The sequence below is a fragment of the Ambystoma mexicanum genome, chromosome 8 (assembly GCF_040938575.1).
Source record: "Ambystoma mexicanum isolate Mex_15411 chromosome 8, UKY_AmexF1_1, whole genome shotgun sequence".
In the NCBI taxonomy this organism is placed as follows: domain Eukaryota; kingdom Metazoa; phylum Chordata; class Amphibia; order Caudata; family Ambystomatidae; genus Ambystoma; species Ambystoma mexicanum.
This window is the reverse complement of record NC_090929.1, coordinates 1,336,365,025-1,336,385,156: the sequence shown is the minus strand read 5'-3', so window position 1 is coordinate 1,336,385,156 and position 20,132 is coordinate 1,336,365,025.

The window sequence follows — 20,132 nt, the reverse complement described above, 5'->3', positions numbered from 1 at the left end:
TATGATAACACGAAGGCCACCCTCGCCTGGTCGTTTGGGAAATCCCCAGGCATACGAAGAAAATGGAGGCGGAACTGGTTCATGAATGTTGCGTACCTTCTGGGGTCTCCATTAAACCATTCTGGTGGTGCCAGGGGTACTGCTCCCGGCAATGTTATCTGTACTGGATTGACAGATGATGGTGTAGCGACGGATGGGGCGAATCCGGGCAATGGAGCCTGCCCTGCCTGTGTTTGTAGTAGCTGTTTGCTTAGTTCATCAGTACGGTCTTTTGTGACTATTAACTCTTGTCTTAAGGCATTGGTTTCCTGCCAGGCTGCGTGTACCTCGGCGCGTAATTGTCCCAAAAGCTGGGCTAATTGATCAGTTTCAGATGTCTCCATGATGCCAAGGTGGATAAGGTTTAAAGGCTTCATGTTCTGTTACGCTCACCTGATATCCCCGGGGGCGTCTGGAAGGCTCTGAGATCTGGAACCCTTGATGCGTAGTTGCCCAGTGCTGAATAATGAATCTTAGTTATTTGTAGAGTGAGCTATCCATCCTGCGTTTCTTGTGCAGGGGCGCTTGACGTTTGTTGGTGAGCTGCCCAAGTTGCTTCACTGGTGCAGTACGTCTTCCTTGGGCCCAGACCTGCTGTGACCCCGAATCTACTGGTAGGCAGGTAGGTTTGTTAATTGTAAGTCTTTGTCCTGTTTATGGTGGGAATTCGTTAATGTCTTTATCTCCTTCTTTTCAGGTGCGAAGGTATTGATGCTGATGTGCCGGATGGAGAGGCACATTCCTAGGTAAGAGAAAGCACAAAGTGCAGCACCTTTATTGTCTTTTAAAGCTAACCTGTGTTTTCTTCTTCTTCTCACAGGCCGCTGTAGTGCTGCAAGTGGATGAGAGTGCGATGAAAAACAGGCCCCCGGAATCCGTTAAGGTAAGTACAGAGCTGTGCGGTTGTTTAATATTGAAAGCGAACCTGAATATATCTCTTTTCCTTTGCAGATGTTGCTGTGATGCTCCGGATGGAAGCGTGGTGTAGCACGATGGAATTCAGGTAAGACTGATGGAATTCGATGTTTTGGAAGCGCACGTTCTAATATTGTTTTTCCCTATCTTGTTATTTCAGGTCACAATGTTCTAACAGCAGCTGTGGTAGCGGTTCGCCGGAAGTCCTTAAGCTAGTACTCACAGGTGAGTGATGTTTCTTCTTCTCTCGGTTTCCACAGATTGCAGCCCAGTTGAGATGCTGAGTGCTGGATGGTGTTTTCTCAGGTAAGACAGAATAGAATTGTTCTTGTTCTTGCAGTATTACAGGAAGATGCTGAAGACCAGGAGCTGGACATGGTGAGCGTCACGCTGCTGGTTGCAAAATAACACGAAGTATGTTCTGCAGTCAGAGTGTGGTTTATATAGCCCAGGTAAAGTAGTACCAGGGAATGTAGTTCCAGGCCTGCCACACCCAAAACACTAGACCGCAAGGCTTGGTTCTTAGAACTAGACTGTGTGGGTGCTTGCCCATGTAGATAAATGGGACCTAGTTTGAACAGCCCTTCCTTCCTACATATGACCTGGTGCCAAAGGCACCAGGACTGGCTCCAGGAGCCCTTTTGCAGTGGTTTTAAGGCCCTCAGGGTTATGGTGAGAGCCTGCTTGTGGCACAACCTGTGCACCCTCACAGTGGTCATGACAGAAACAAGGACAGCATTAATAACAATTCTTACCTGGGCAAGCAGCGAGTCCTGGCAGCACCCTGCGCTTCTCTTACCTTGCCCATCTCTGGGTTTCACCGCAACCTGCAAGGGAGAAGGAACAAGGTCAGCATTAACAAACCACTTACCTGGGCAAGCAGCGCTTCGATCGCTCATCACTCCGGAACATCACCGCAACCTGTACAAAGAAGAGGAGAGAACACAGGTTAGCAATTAACACCAATAAACAGTGCAGCGCTCCGCGCATCAATAACTCCCTGTGGTCTTCGCCATCGGCGCGGCAACTCCGAGATCGCAACCATCCCTGTGAAAACAAATAGAGACATTGTTAGGGAACAGCGTAGTGGAGTAAGACGCTGAGAAGACAGAGAAAACAGAGGGAAAGAAAAGCGACAGAATAAAAACGGAAAAGACATTATAACTCACCTGGAAGACAGCAAGCAGAGTCAAAGTCACAGCCGGTCTGGACCTGACATAAGGGCACACTGACCAGTGAAGCAACTAGGTCCACGGAACACCCACACCAGCCACGTGCCCCTGCACAGATACGCAGGACAGAGAGTTCAACGCACAAAAACCTAAGGTGAGCAATAACCCCAAGGGAGGGGATTTGGACCAGAGGGAGGTGGGAGTCCACCCATCATAGAACCAGTATCTTAACCCTTCATTCTCCTGTTATAGGCGCTACCCAACATCTGGCACATAACCAAGCAGAGAGGGGTGCGGGATAACGGTTAGACCTCCATCCAGTATCGTGTGGCGCCCCCGTGGATACCAGGTGAGCATAACAGAACGCGAAGCCTCAATTTAAACATCCACCTGGGCGTCATGGAGGGAGTTGATTGTCACCAAGGACCGCACTGATGAATTAGCCAGACAATGGCTCCAAACACAGGCTGGGCAGTCACCATTGCCAGGAAGTATTCTGTCAGTTCCAGCCACATCCGTCAATCCAGTGAAGGTGGTCCTCCCTGGGGCAGTACCTTTGGCCCCACCGGAATGTTTTACGGGGGACCCAAGAAAATATGCAGTATTCATGAACCAGTGCCGCCTCCATTTTCTTTGTAGCCCCGGAGCCTTTCCTAATGATCAGTCGTGGGTTGCCTACATTCTGTCATATCTGAGTGGCAGTGCCGCGGATTGGTCCATAACATTAGTAAGCCAGGATGACCCACTCCTGTGGGATTTCAGGGGGTTTCAACAGGAGATTGAGAAGCTGTTCGCCCGACATACCCAGGGCCAAGCTCTGGGTAACGAACTTCTGTTCCTCCACCAAGGCAGCAAACATTTGCTAACATATATCGCCACTTTTAACAGACTTGTCATTGAAACTGGGTGGCCTGAGGAGAAACAAACAATGTTATTCCATCGAGGATTACAGGGGGAATTGAAAGATGTCCTAGCTCAGGTGGTAAACCCGCCAAAAGACTGTGCTGAGTTCATCAACCTAGTGGTGCAGCTAGACCAAAGGCTGCAAGATCGAGCCAGAACGGAGAATCAGACTGTGTATGTACGCTCAAAGGAGAACAGTCCGCGTTCATCAGAAAACACTTCGGAACCCATGCAAATTGGGGGGGTACAGAGCCCATTAACCAAGGCCAAAAGAGACAAAAGGAGACAACACCAATTATGGCTGCACTGCAGGAAATCAGGTCACTCCCTCAGATAATGTCCCGTAAAACCCCCTAGGAGAACAGTTGGAGCTACAGAGAAAGAAAGAGGAGAACAAGAGTCATAAAACTTCCAGGCCCGGCAAGCGTAGAGGTCCGTTTGTTGAGGGAATGAAAAGATCCACAGACCTCACACCTTGCCCTGCCTGTGATTTTGATCAGTCACCAACAACCGTCTCGGATGCATGCTGTGAAGGCATACATAGACAGCGGAGCCGTTGGAAACTACATAGACCAGGGCCTGGCAACAAGGATTCCCTTCTGTCAGAAAATGACAACTAAGAAGGTCATCACTGTCGATGGCACGGAGATAGTTTCTGGTCCTGTAACTCAACGCACAGCAGAAACCATTGCCTTCGACCTTATCAAGGCCCCTCAGTTCTGGATGATTGTAGGGATGCCGTGGTTGGTGGCTCACAATCCTAACATCGATTGGCGGGCCAAGGAATTAGCCTTCTCCAATGAGTGTGCTCATGTGTGCTACCAAGTGGAAATGCCATCGTGTGACCCAGAGACACCTGTCCAAGATAAAGAGGCATTGGTACTAGGTGTAACAAGTACACTACCAAGCAAATACAACGATTTCCAAGAGGTTTTCCAAAAAGAACAGGCTAATACCTTACCCCCTCACGGGCCATAATACTGTCAGATCGACCTCATACCTGGTGCACAAATCCAATGTAGTCGAATATATGCATTCGCCGAACCTGAAAATCTCCACTTGAAATCATATCTGGACCAATACCTGGCAAACGGTTGTATCCACCCGTCCATATCCCCGGCAGCCTCGCCCCTATTCTTCGTATCACAGAAGGAGGGGGACTTGAGAACATGCATCGACTACCGTGCACTAAACCAGGTAATAGTTAAAAACTGTTATCCTCTACCCCTTAATTTAGAATTGCTGGACCAAGTCAAGGATGCCCACATTTACACCAAATTGGACCTCAGGAGGGCATACCATCTTGTGCGTGTAAAGAAAGGAAACAAATGGAAGACCGCCTTTTGTGCTAAGTATGGGCTGTACGAATATCAGGTGCAATGCTCCGCCACATTCCAGTACTTTATGAACGATGTACTACAGGAAATGATCGACGTATGTGCCCTAGTTTACATTGATGACATCTTGGTGTACTCGTCTTCTAAATAGGACCATGTCAGGTGCATTGGTTTCATCCTTGCAAAACTTCAACAGCACCAGCTATACCCCAAACTTGAAAAATGCTCCTTCCATGTCACTGAAGTCAAGTTCCTTGGTTTTGTCCTCACTCCCAGAGGCGTCCGGATGGATATGCACAAAGTAGACATCATCCTTAGCTGGCCATCACCGTCTTCAGTCAAAGGTGTCCAAAGTATGCTCGGCTTTGCAAACCTTTATCGCTGATTCATCCCGGGTTTCTCCCAGATTGTGCACCCGATCACTTCTTTATTACGAAAAAACAACACACTGTTCCAATGGACAGAAGAGGAGGAGAAGGCCATCCAGGAACTCAAGAAAAGATTTACCTCAACCCCGGTGCTACGACACCCCCGCCCAGATCTCCCATGTGCAGTGGAAACAGATGCCTCCAGCATGGCAATGGGGGCTGTTCTTTCCCAAAGGGATCCTGAAACAGGCCAGTTACATCCGTGGCCTTTTGGTCGCGAAAACGTACTACACCTGAACTTAACTATGCAATAACAGACAAGGAACTCCTAGCGATCAAGGCAGCCTTTAAGGCTTGGTGGCATTACCTACTAGGCACCAGACATACCATCACAGTAATCCCCGACCAGCGCAACCTACAATACCTCAAGACGGCAAAGGCTCAATCATCCCGTCAACTCTGATGGGCTTTATTCTTCGCAGAATACGATTACATAATCACGTACTGACCTGGAGTCCAGAACGGAAAAGCCGATGCCCTATCCCGCATGGGTATTGATGAGAACGCATTTTCAACCCCAGACCCGTTGGCCATTATTCCAGGTGACAAACTACTAGGACTTACAACAATGTTATTTCTGGATGAACTCCAAAAGGAAATTCGGCTCCTAATGAACACAGAAGCTCTAAAAGACTGGACTACTCAAAGTGAACATTACACAACAAAGAACCAACTCCCGTATTTCAGAGGGTGTTTATATCTACTGAATAAGGCACTACAAAAACAAGTCATTTCTGGATATCACAACCCCTTATAGAAGGATATCCAGGAATTGCCAAGACCCTATCCAAGGTGAAAAGAAATTATTGGTGGCCGACTTGGCACATTACGCAGTTTATTCTGTCATATGGCATTTGTGCACAGAATAAATCCCAGAAACAAAGACCTGCAGGCCGTCTTCAACCCCTGGAAATTCCACCTGCACCTTGGAACACACTCTCCCTCGTTTTCATCACAGATCTGCCTCCCTGTCAAGGGTTCAACACTATCCTAGTGGTTGTTGACCTATTCTCTAAAATGGCCCATTTTCTTCCGCTTAAGGGTCTACCAAACGCATCCAGTCTGGCAAATGTGTTTTTAGAGCAAATCGTACGATTACATGGTTTCCCCTCTGTCCTGATTTCTGACCGACGGAGTCAGTTCGTGTCTAACTTCTGGAGGAAGAGTTGTGCAATTGCCCAAATCGATATTCGTCTGTCCACTAGTCACCATCCCCAAACTGATGGCCAAACAGAGCGTACAAATCAGACACTACAACAATACCTACGGCGCATGTTACATAAAGTGGAAGCAAGCTGGAAGGATGTGCTGTGTATAGCCGAATATGCCTACAACAACTCATTACACACCAGTACCGAACAGATTACATTCTATACCATATATGGAAGGCACCCACGTACTTCCGAATTAGATACCCCCATGGCCTTGGAAATTCCTGCAGTGAAGACTTTACATACGACCATCACTCAAGCCTTTAAAATGGCCAAAAAACACTTGATCAAAGTCAAAGTAAGACAGAAAAGATTCTCTGATCAACACCGAAGAAAAGCCCCAGGCTACCAAGACTGAGATGAAGTCTGGTTGGCATCTCCAGCACGTGCCCATAAGAGGACCTCAAACATTTCATCCCAGATATCTAGGGCCCTATACCATCAACGCTATTATAAATCCTGTGGCAGTAAAACTAGCTTTACCACCAAATATGCAGATCGATTCCGTATTCCACGTGTCACTCTTAAAACCTGTTCAGCCTGGAACTCGTATCAAAACACCACCAAATCCGGTACTGGTTAACGGAGAACCCGAATTTGAAGTCAAGGACATCCTAGATTCTAAACTCACTAGGTCCAAGTTATATTACTTAGTGGACTAGAAGGGATACGGCCCTCTGGACAGGACATGGGAGCATAGCGAGCATGTCCATGCGCCACGCCTGTAAGACGATTTCATCGGAACCATCCGACCAAACCAGGGCCAGATGGAGAAAACACCTCGAGAGGGGCCTTAGAGGGGAGTGCTGTCACGATCCATGTCCCTGACCCCCTCAGGTATACCAGCAGCAGTGGGGCTAGAGCCCTTCACACCGGCCCCAAGGGCCTTAAAACTCCATCAGAAACATACATGGAGTCAGTCCTGGTGCCTTTGGCGCCAGGCTCATTATCAGAAATAAAGCAATACCAGTTTTGGATTTAATCCAACATGGAGGCCTATTACACAGCTCAGTTCTTTAGATCCAAGCCATGCGGTCTAGTGTTTTGGGTGTGGCTGGGCCTGGAACAACTTGACCTGGAACTAATATACCTAGGCTATTTAAACCACACCCAAACAGCAGAACACGCTTTGCGTTATTCTGCACTCCTGCAGCGTAATGCTCACCGTGTCCAGCTCCTGCTCATCTGCTTCTCCGGTGGCCCATCCTAAAGCCCTAGATCCAGAGTCCATTAATAACCTGGAAGAACAAGAACAGCATTAGCGAGCAAGAACACTTACCTGTGAAGTAACTGGCCTTGAATCCATCCTGCGCTTCGCTTACCTCACCCATCTCCGGAGTTTGCCGCAACCTGCAAAGGTAAAGAAACAAGGACAGCATTAATAACAATTCTTAGCTGGGCAAGCAGCGAGTCCTGGCAGCACCCTGCGCTTCTCTTACCTCGCCCATCTCCGGGTTTCACCACAACCTGCAAGGGAGAAGGAACAAGGTCAGCATTAACAAAGCACTCACCTGGGCAAACAGCACTTCGATCGCTCATCACTCCGGAACATCACTGCAACCTGTACAAAGAAGAGAAGAGAACACAGGTTAGCAATTAACACCAATAAACAGCACAGCGCTCTGCACATCAATAACTCACCGTGTTCTTCGCCATCAGCGCGGCAACCCCCGAGATCACAACCATCCCTGTGAAAACCAAAAGAGACATTGTTAGGGAACAGCGTAGTGGAGCAAGACGTTGAGAAGACAGAGAAAACGGAGGGAAAGAAAGAGACAGAATAAAGACGGAAAAGACATTATAACTCGCCTAGAAGACAGCAATCAGAGTCGGAGTCACAGCCAATCTGGACCTGACATAAGGTCACACGGACCAGTGAAGCAACTAGGTCCATCGAACGCCCGCACCACCACGCGCCCCTGCACAGAGATGCAGGACAGAGAGTTAAACGCACAAAAACCTAAGTTGAGCAATAACCCTAAGGGAATGGATTTGGACCAGAGGGAGGTGGGAGTCCACCCATCACAGAACCAGTATCTTAACCCTTCATTCTCCTGTTATAGGCGCTACCCAACGTCTGGGACATAACCAAGCAGAGAGGGGTCTGGGATAGTGCTTAGTCCTCCATCTAGTATCGTGTGGAGCTCCCGTGGATATCAGGTGAGCGTAATACTCACCCAGGATTACAACACACGCTGGAGCCCTCAAGAGACAACTAAGGAGAAGAGTCTACCCGAAGAAAATCATGAACGATACTTACAAAAGAGCCAAGAACATAGCAAGAGATGTAACCCTCCAACAACACCAAAAATCCAGCGGACTAGAAAGAGATAACAGCAGTCCTGAGCTATTCACCACTCTTTAATTTTCTCAAAAAAGAGATAAGGAATCTATGGCCAATCCTGAACACAGGCACAAACTATTTTGCTCCACCATCTTTTGCAAGCAAAAGGAGACAGAACATCAGAGACCGTCTGGTGCACACTCTAAAAGAAACACATGCAGAGCCCTCGGAATCCACCATCGGGGGGGCAAGCAAACCCACAGGCCGCACCCCTTATGGAGGCTGCAAGATGTGCGCTCAGACAAGTCGAAGTACAAGTGTTGACATAGGGTGGAAAACCCCAAGGGAACAAAGAACACTCACAAACTGTAAGGGCAAAGGAGTTGTTTATCTCATCACATTCCCATGTGGGCTACGTTACATAGGCGTGAATGCAAGGGAAGTAAAAAAGAGACTTATTGAACATAAGTCTTTTATTAGAACAATAAAACTCACTGCCCCCCTCGGGGCCCATTTCCAAGCTAAAGGACACAGCCAGGATCTGTTTAAATTGACAATATTGGAGAAAATAAGAGCCCCACGGAGAAGAGGCTACTTAAACGTGAGCAACACTGGATTTTTCAGTTGAACACGGTCAAAAATGGCCTGAATGAAGAAATCCAGTGGCACGAACCGGCACTCATGAGATAGAAGTACACAACAACCACAGCTGTGGCAGGATCCACTGCATCATCCAAACGGCAATACAGAGCACACTAGGATGTGACTATAGGAGATCCACATCGACACCATCTTCAAAACAACTCAGGAACAATGCCCTTGATTGACTAATTTGGGTGCCACTGGCATTGGCATATCCAGGATATGGTTTATAGTCTTTCCGTCGAAAAGCATCCATTGAAAAGGAAATGCATCAAATTAAAAGCACCGAAAATAAATTCATCGATATGCTATCTATTCCATTAAAAAGTACACATCCATCAAAACATGTCCATCAAATATAGGAATACGTTTCATGGAAATATCAGATGCAAGAGTAAAGCAGGTAAAACGCTTTAACGTTACAAGGAGCTGTCCAGTGCTGAAATCTGTAAAGTATTTCAGCACTGGCCAGCTTCATGTAACATTTTAGTGTTTATTGTTTATTGGGGGGTTCACCCCCAACCTCCCAACCCCCAAGAGCACCCACCCTAACCCTAACCCTAACTCTAACCCTAACCCTAGGCCGACCATTTAGAGAAGCATTAGCAAAATAGATGACGGTCTACAAATACTTCTAGCACATCTCCTAGCAACTGCTTTGTATTGCTGTGATGGGTACGCAAACGCAAAGCGGCCCAGCTTGCAGGCTGGAATCCTCACAGCTCAGGTAAGACAATGCGCCTAGGAAAGAATGGGGAATCCTATGTAAGAACAGTGCATCCACCAGTTACGTGACGCGTTATAGGAAGGAAGGGGAGTTTAACACTGTCTTTGCCATCCGTAAAACAATCGCTCATATGAACGATGATAATTTTGCAAGAACAGCACCCATATATTGGGTGGCACACTCTGGCAAAAAGGGACAGTTTAAACACTGCCTCTGTCATCCACAATACAATCGATCACTATGACGGCAACCCTTATGTAGAAACATCACCCACGTGTTGTGCGGCACAAAGGAGGGGCACACCCATAATGGCACCAAAAACCAACAGCCTAAATAAGGCAAATGCTCAAGGACTAGCCAAAATGATCTCAGTGAGAACACTTTGCTTATACAATACGCACCCATGGAAAATCGAGTGACGCCTAAAAAATGGGTTGTTTCAAAAAAGTACACAGATATAGGTGAAGCGGCAGTTCAGCTTAATGAATAGGCGATGGCTGCAGCACCGCATACCATAGCTTTCTATTTAAACTAAGACAAGAACCAATGTCTAATTGCTCCTTATCCCTTGTCATAGGGGATTTGGCCACCCAGCAACATATCCAGAATATCTAACATAATGAACAGAGATCCGGCTTTTACCTACCAACACCATCAACTAGACTAATATCCACACCGTCTGGGCACAAGGTACTTTTAATTTCCACTTCTATGTGACATGTTTCTCCATAGTAGAAATAATGAGAAAACCTCACCAGTAACACTCTAAATGGGGATAGGGACTTCTTGAGGTGCCAGACAGAACACTAAGAGATCATAGAGATCTACACAATGTTTACTCACTTTAAATCACTTTCTGATCAGAAATAACTCAATGCAAAATAGCATGTACAAGAAATATCTACCGGAATCAGGCCGAAATTTCTTTTTAACATTCCCTCTAGGTTGGATGTGGTAACCACCGCCATATCGTTTGGATAAGATGATCCTTTAGGAAGCAGGAAAGCACAGATCCTGATCAAGATGAAAAACGTGAGAACGTCATTGAAACTGGTCGACCACCTGGATGGGCGATTTCCCTAAGGAGATATGGGATACGGGACAAAATTAATATTGCTGTAGTAGAGAACAGCTCTCTTCTTTGTCTGCCCCCTCTTTTTAACTTTATTGTACGTTATTCTGAAATCCTTAACCGTTTGCCATTAATAGCAAAAACATTGGTTTGCATTAGGGTGTAGAGTTGGCCCTTACTTACCTACTTAAACACCAAATACATTTGTTAAATTCTGATGGACACCCTTCAGTCCATAGAGAATTTTTAGTATTTTCTTTACTTTCTTTGATCCACTTTACGAGGACGGATCTATGAAACACCAATCTGCCTATGTACCGTGGACACACTTGTTTGTGAAGGTGAATAAAGGCAATAAAGGGCCCACGTTCCTCAAGAAAATACTTCCTCCCTGAAATGTTCAGAGAATAAAAGTAGATGGGGCATGGGCCCCCTTTTCAAGTAACCTCTTTTGCTAATTCTGTTGTAGCCAGTGAAAGACCAACAGGAGTAGTATACCTTTTTGATATAGGGACAGCTTCCTCTTCTCTTTCCATATTAGATAGGCAGCCCATCACCTCTTTCCTAGGGACAGGCACCCCACAGAGGGAAAGGGTGTTCTTCTGTCTAGCGTTTTTGGTAGCTTCCACATTGACTGCACTGAAAAAGCCATATTACAAGAAATGTTCTACCTTACAAGTGTTTTTTGTGATATAACAGGTACCTTAATTAACACTTAAGGCCATTTGCTAACTCCAATCAGACCCCTTATTTTTTTGTGCAGGCCGGACACTTCACTACTCAACTATATAACCTGAAGAAAAATAACAAATAACTAAAGAGGAATGTCCCATTTCAGTAGTGCAAGTTCCACGGAACACATTTGTATTGGTTCTTGGCATTTAAAACATGCACCTCTTTTAAAATTTTCAAAAACACTATTAGTAGAAAATGTCCTGGGTGTTGGGTGGGTGTTGATTTTATGAAAGTCAAATGCCATTCGTCCTGTGCAATTTGGGTGGTTATGCAAGCCAATTCAATAAAATGTGCATATTTCACCTTGACATGCTAATTTCTGGCAACGTCACATCCCATTGCGTTTGTTGATGAGTCCCCCCACTTTTCTTTTTAGGACTTGATCCCTGTGCTATGGTATGTCCACACACTTAATCCTTAACATAATGCTGCAAAAGTACAACAATTTCAATAAAAATTGTAAAAGCATGTGATTCGTTTCAAAGGTGTCTAAAGGAGCATACAATTACTTTGGGCCTCATTACGAGTCTGGCGGTAATACGCTGGAGCTATAGGCAGGTTGCCGCCAGACTTGTAACACTTTTCCGGTGCCTGATATCCCAGTGCCACGGAGTCATTACAAGTACCGGCCAAACAGGAAATCAGGCGCTGGGGAACTGTTGTTCCTGGCATCGTTGCTAATGGTGCCAGTGCTTCTGTGACAAGTCTGCCTACCGGAACCATTGCGCCCTGCAGGTCAGACCTGCTGGGTGCAATAGCCCCTGCAGGCAGTCTTGTAGAGTGGCAGTCCAGAAAGGGTGTCAGTACATTGCTACTGGCACCCTTATGTCCATATCGCCACACTTGTAATTGTGGGGTATATTTACTAACCCCAACAGAAATTCCCATCACCACAAAACCGCATTTAAACATTCCCCCAAAAACGGATGTGCTTTTGTCTGCTTAGCACATGTGTGGCAAGATTTGAACACAGCCACCCCAAGAATGGCTGCATTTTGTTTTCCTTCACGTTAATCCAGAGAAAATAACCTAAATTCAGAATGGCTCTACATTGCTGTCCTGTCATTTAAAGACTCAAGGCTGCATAAGAAAATGACCTGCATTCAAGACGGCATCGCACTTGTGCCTCATGTCAATTACCAAGAAACTGTTTGCAGCACATCTCTGTGTCCAGAAACTGACCATATCTTGAAAAGCCTTTCAGAAAGGTAATGCAAAGGAAACTGGACACAGCAGAAACCCCATTTTGTGAAATTATCATGAAAGAAAATTAACACGTGTAAATATGCTTTTGCAAAGCAGGAAAATGCCCTTTGAAAACTAAATGTGAAATAATCCTGTGGCTCGCACAGAAACACAATTGTATATGTGGTTAGAGGGGCTGCAAAGCTATGTATATTATGCTCTTCCCCCCAAAAGCACTTCATTCAGCCTGGCTGAGGCTGAAGAATTCCTGTCAAACCAGTTTGGCAGAAAGGCTATTTTCACACCTACCAGTAAACTGATGCTGCAAGGACATGTGCTCTGTTCTTATGGGACTGACAGTGTGATCACTACAGGTTCTACCAGACTGGCCGGCAGGATTGCCATCAAATACAAAGGAAAGGGGTGAAGCCCTGTGTGCTGAACCAGAGGTGGGATTTCCTCTACATTCATTCCCAGCACCCACTGGATGCCTTCAAAGGGAGTCATGGAAACCAATTTGTTCCGGCTGACCCATGGGGACACAATTTGGTTGGGGGAGTGTAAAGACCGCCCGCACAAGTGGCTAATCAAGTCCATTGATGTTAAAAACTGCTGTACATCAAGACATTCTTCCTAGCACCATAAATAAACAAGAATTCAATATTATACTAGTATTTTGTGGGATTTTTGGACAAGCACAATGAGACCATGTGCATCGTTCTAGAACCTTGGGAACTGCAATGTCAGGGAAAATGCATTTCTGGGTGAAGTATAAATGGCACAGACATCAAGCTTGATGAAAATATGCAAAACTGTACCGGGCATATCTGTAGCCATTTGCAGAATTTTAAATAAAATGGCGAAATTGTGCCAAAGGGCGATGAAACATCACACAGAATTGGCGTTTGAACTGGTCAATTCCTTGTGAAATATGGGCTCTGCATATCTGCTTTTTATAATGGTGACTAGTGTAAATTTGAAGTTTTGTTCCATAACTCATGTTTGTAAATAAAGAAGGCTTGTGAGCCAAAGGGAGCCATAAAATGCACACACATAAAATGAGGTCACTTTGTTAGGCAGAATCCTGTGCAGTGCCCTTAGGGACCACTACACACAATTAAGACCACAGGTGGCAATACAAGTTTTACCTTTGGTACAAGCCTGTACTACTTTTTCAGTGTGGTAGCAGTGGCGGAGTAGCCAGGCTTATCTCAGGAGTATATGAGCAGTAGCAGAGATTACACAAAGGGACCACAATTACTGTGACTCAAGCAAACATTGACTCAAGGTTTCAGGTAGAAACATATAAGTACATTTATTTTTAAACCATTTGTTATAAACACAACACTTCTATTAAACTTAAACACAAACCACACGTCAAATATACCACAATTAACCAATTCACTTTGTACAGTATCTCTCAAGGTAAGTACCCTGTGTTTGAATGAACCGGTGTTATGAACAAAACACGTTACCGTGAATACGATTGCGATCACTTTTTGACAGTTCGGTCTACTAAATAAATGCGTACCCGTGACATGAAATGCTACCGGGGCAAAAATACACTTAGCACCTGAGATACCCAGAGGGAGTTGGAGGCAGAAATCACAGGCAATATTTGGGTTAGGCAGACAGAATCGAGAAACACTCAAAGTCAAAGGGCCGGAGCCAGGGTCAAGTGACACCGGGGGCCTGTTGCAGAAGATCACACAGTCAGATAGTTCACGATTCAACGTAGCCAAGAGTACTTCGATATTGTCAATGTTCGGAAGCAAAAGTTATAAGAAGGAGGGAAGACAAAGGCAAGCCTTGGAACTGAAGAAAAGGGGTTCACCCAGTTTCCTCAAGCAGAACACAGTACCTTATTCCAATGGTGCAGCTGGTGACCTGGAAGTTGTACCTGTTGGTTTCCCGCAGACCCACGATTCCTGGAACTTTGTTGTGAAGGGGGTCTGCACCACACACGGATGAAGCCGGCAGCAGCGACAACAAATAAAAGGTGCGCTCCTTAAAAACAGGAGACTCTCTTCAAATGGCTATCTGGACCACTACAGCCATGTGCAGTGATTTCGACCAAGGAAGAGGATCCTCTGGCTGTGGAAGATGAGCTGGTTATCCCCACCACACTCAAGGGAAGAAGACTCCGGACTGGATCTTCTCTTAGTCCTTGAAGGGTAATTAGCTAGAACTGCATCAGGGCTTCACCGGGACGGGATAGTTGCAGCAGCCGTGGTTCTTCTCCGCTTCTCTTCGGTTCCTTGTAGTTCTAGCGGTGACTCTCTGACTTCTAGCCCAAGAGATGTGTCTTTTATGTGCAAAACTCCCATTCACACAGCCTGGCTGTCAATCACCCAGCAGGGGGGTCGTCCAGCCCGGACAACCACCTCAGCCAATCATGGCAAAGTGCGACTTGGGGTTCCTAGGATACCCTGTGCAGGGGGTGACTACACCCCTCCCTCACATTCAGCCCACGTAGACACCCAGGCGCCTGGTGGAGGGCTTCTGAGCAGAAGCCCGCCAAAAGACAGTGAACAAAGAAGGCGAACCTAGTTTGCCGTGCAAAGTAAAACACAAGAAGGACTTTAACAAAAATAAATGGCAAATAAACCCAACCGGAGCCAAAAGAAAGACGATTTGGTCCAGTGGGTTTATGTTCGAGGCTAATATAATAGCCAAGAACACTACCACATTTAACTAGTATAATCACGGTAGGAAAGTTAGGGTAGATACCACTGCCACCAGCCAAGTCTAAATGTTAAAAGAGCGAAACAATGCCCTAGGAGGTACAGATAAAAAGGGATACAAATTAATCCTTTCCAATACTAAATGGAAGATGGGGTGTACTGGATCTGTGGTAGATTGACTAAGTAAAGTTAATGGCAACTTTACACTTTTCTGGGGGACTGTAGTCAGCCTCAGAAATGGAGTCGGGGGAAGTCTCAAAGACAACCCTGTGCCACGGCACTGAAGATGCTGGGTGACACACAAAAAGAAGGGGCCTACTGAAGTGGTGTACTTCAGAGTCCACAATCATAAAAACAGAGAAATACACATGGCAAAACATAGGTAAGAGTGGGGGAAAAGCTCACACTCTTACCAAGTGGAAAAACATAAACTCCAGAAGTCCAGCAAAGCTGCTGGGGGACTCACTAGGTGAGGGAAATTAGCCATAAATAAGAATTCTCCCTAACACACTTCCTTTGAACCAATCAGCCCAGAGGGAGGAGGGGACACCAGTAGCCTGGCCTATCCCATTCGAGGAGTAAGTCCAGAGTACTTCCCCTCCAGATTGGAAAATTCTATGATGTCACTCTGGCTATTTAAGGGGGAGACAGGGAGACACAAGAGATTTTCAAATGCAAGATTCAACATCCAAGATTCAAAGACTACAAAACCAGATCCAAAGCCAGCTGATCCCATCCAGGCAGGATCATCCAGATCCAGGCAGAACCACCCATCCAGACCCAGGCATATCCAATGATCCAGGGAGAAAAGAGGAAAGGCAGCTGATCTCCTTTAGGAGAATCCAGTGACCAGATTCTTTGCCCAGCTGACCCATCCCACTGCCCACAGTGACCAGACCTTGCCCAGCTGTTCCCATCCATGAGAGCCCAGCGGTCCCAGTGACCAGATATCTTGACCCGGCTGCCCAGTGACCAGATCCTTGGCCCCGATGACCAGAGATCTTGCTGGCTGTCCAACTTACCAAACTCAAGCGTAGCTTGTAAGTATCACATCACCCAGTACCCCAAAACTGCATATCCTGCTCCTTTCCCTTGCATCCTGTTCAAATTCTATTAAAATCCCATAAAAACCCAAGTAATTTCCCAAATTGGCAGTATCCTCTGTTCACCCTTTCCTTAGGAGAATCTGTGTTAGTCTATATCTGTTAGCATATTTATTTTCTAATTCAGTTATCTGTGTAAATCCCTGGTACCATTTTGAAATAAATTACAGGAGTATAAGCATGAGTAGAATGTAAACCGCCCACTTGGCCAGCACATGTCTACAAAAAAAAGAGTGATCCCAATCATAAAGGTATAATGGGCACAGTTAAGAGATATAACTGCTTCACCTTTTATGGTAATGTGGCCTGAGGAAAGGTAATGCTCGAAAAAGGTGTGTGAGTGTGAAACAGTAGAACCCCAAACAGTAAAGTGCAACAGTCCAAAATAAAGGAATAGCCAATCAAAGTACTATGAATATATAAATATACGTATTCAAGGAAAAAACTTTAGTTGCAGGGATGTTAAAGTGAGAACTTAATGCAAATGTAGAGGAGCAGCCGAACGCCTCTGCAGGAAGTCCGCCCCTATTCAGCCTACCTATACTGCAAAGAGCCTTTGAGATAAGGTATCCACTGAGAAAACCCTACATGATGGATCCACAAAACAATGACTATCTCCTGAGGGAGATCCATCAAGAAGCGTAAAGATTTGAAAAGGAGGAACTGGTGACGTCACAAGAGATGAGTGTGACACACTGAGAAGGATGACCAGAGAAGAGAATGCATAGAATTTATAGAATCTGATGGTGAAGTAAGGAATCAAGAAGACTTTCATGTGCGAAATGAAGATTGCACCTGTGAAGAAGCAATGCACAAAATGCAAGTTGTTTTATAACTGTACAGATGCCGTAATTCAAGTAGACTAAGTAATCATAAGGCTGGCTATATGTAGTAAATAGATTGCAGGTGGTGCCGCAAATGTATATATATGTGTAGAATCTGGACATTCGATGCTGCAATTTTAGTAAACTCAACCTGTGGAGAAAGGAGGATTGATAGCTGTGTGTGTGTGTCGCAGCAAAGAATAAGCCAAAGCTCGAAGATGGACCAAAGGAAGACTGCTTGGCCTGGTTGAAAGCAGCCAAAACTGGTTATCAGCCCTTGAAGAACAAGTGAATGTGAGACGCAGAGGAATCCCTTGTCAAGTTGCAAAGAGAGAACACCAGGTTATCCAAGTTCTTCATTTAAGACAATTAAATGCTATAAAATTGGCTGATTCATGGTCTCTGATCACGTGAGTCCAACATGAAAATAGATGTGAGCATGCAAGCCTGAATCTTGATAAGAACGTGCTCACACTCCCTTATATTCCCAGAGACGAGGAGCAACTACAAGGGCAAGTTCAAAGACAATTTCAATGGTAGAAGGCCTGAGTAATGAGAGATGATGGGCACATTGTGCGGGGATGAATAAGTCCACTCACCTGCACCTGGGTACCAGAGTACGTGCTGCTAGAGAATCGAATGTTCCAGAAGGGTACAAGTGTGCCAACCAATTGTAGAGGGCCATATAACGAAGGGCCTTATAGTTTGAGAGCCAATGATATGATCTGTACTTAATAACTGCTGAAGATGACTTGCGCTAAGGGAGGGCATGAGTTGCCCACTTGACTGTAGAGACCCAATCACAATCCTATTCCATACAGAAAGTATACTTAGTTAATCCCCTTTGCCTATCACAATCCCGCGTAGGTTTTTGTAGTTTGCCACGTAGTATTACGTCACGTATGAGAAGTTTTTGCTATAAAAGTATGTTTTTTTTATGAAATGCTTTGAGATCATGCTGTGCGACGTCCGTTGATGTCTGTTGTACTCCCTGTTTTAGAAAATTGAGAATAAAACAGACATTTTGTCAACTTACTGAGTCAGTCTTTTTGCTTTATGTGAGAGTTATTCTCCATCCCATCCATCGTACAATGTGTTACCTTAATTAAAAGGACCATAAGGGTTCACTTGGTAGCATGTTGGATAGTTGGATAAAAAGACCCATCGACCAGTAAGTCTCCAGAGTTTCGGATGATCAAGTACCCTGTACCATATAGCTGGAAGATCACAAGAATTCCTGTGGAGAGCGGCCGATATAGAATTCTTTCAAGAAAATCGAGACAAGTGGGACGGGTCCCTCTTTGACGAAATCCCTATTGCTTTCCATAGACGCTTTGCGGATGGAAGGCAAAAGTGGTCAATTGAGGGGGGACTCAATACCGAAGGCCTCGAGCTGAAAGAGCGAATGTTGAGTTGACTAAGAAGAATGACAAAATGAGGGGATGGGATTGTGATAGTTAGAAAGTAACTGGTAATTAGAAAGTAACATGGAAAAGTAAGAGGTAATGAGAAAAGTAATGTGTGACTTTATATGTGTAAATAAAAGAGAAGAAGGCTTGAGAGTCCTAACCCAAGGAGTTCAGAAGGATAGTTGTACACTTCAGTCGAACTTAGGCTACGTATTGGACAGGTCCATATAAGATGACAACTCAAATTCTGTGATCAGGGTATAATTAGGGGTAGAAATAAGAGGAGTGATTACTGAGGATAAAAGTGAAGAGTCGACTAGTCTGTCTGCTTGTGTATTTGTGTTATATTAAGTTGTTGAAGAGCGACAATTGTGTAAGGAAAGTTGAAAAAAGGTCAAGAAGATATAGTGTCTATCTTGAGAAACCGTCGGTACCGACTCAGAGGTAGACTGAGATTATTGAAAAAATAGAGGTTTGAGCGAGGATTTCTGGAGTGTGCTCATATTTGTTGTTTTCATAAAAGCTATTTTTGTAAACACTGGTAAGTATTGACAGTCAATTGAGACTCATCAAAATAGGAGACATTACTCCTCTGATGCATTTATGTAAGAGATTGCGGAAACACATGCCCAAGCTCAAACAGTACAGTGCAGAATGTGTGAAAGCACAGCAGATTAGATGTTCATGTCATGGCCACAAGGGGGATCATTGTAGAAAGCAGTATTGCAACACATGACCACATACTTGCATGCTGCATACACGGTAAAGACATTGGAGAAAAGCTTAGCTATTTTAGAGCTTTGGAAAATGTACCAGGAAGAGAGAGAGGATCCACCACCTGTAGATTAGATGCTTAACCAGTACAAAGATGAAGGTGTCGAGCCTTATGCTCCCCTTGCCTTCACTGAGGTAAAAAGTAATAGCGCGGAAGATGTAGGATTGTATCCGTTAATGGAACTGAAAGTGGCAAAGGGGTATATTAATCCAATATACGAACCTCCCACTTATACTAGTGACGATAGTCCAGAGGAGACTAAGAGACAAGAGGAGATCTTTAAGGTCTTACAAAACAGGAAAGAGAAAAGCGCGCAATCAAATGTATCAACAGATATAGAACAAGAGATGGAAAGCAGAGAAGGATAAAGCTGGCCAAGTAACGCTCGTACAGAACAAATGGATGGGAGGACAGATATTACACAAGCTAGATGGGAAAAGATTTGAGGAAGTTAAGCAAAGGGAAGATCAAGACGAACAGGATAGAAAAGACGTAGCGAGAGAAGAGATTAAAAGAAGACAAGTATAAAGGGAAGAGCAGACACTGGTGAGACAGATGTATCAGGAGGAGCAACAAAAGAAAGAAGAAAGGGAGAGGAGCAAAGGAAGTATGACAACAGACAGAGAGCAATAGAAGAATGAGATAATCAAGAAAGGAATAGAAAAGAGGAGGAAGCGCAGAAATGAA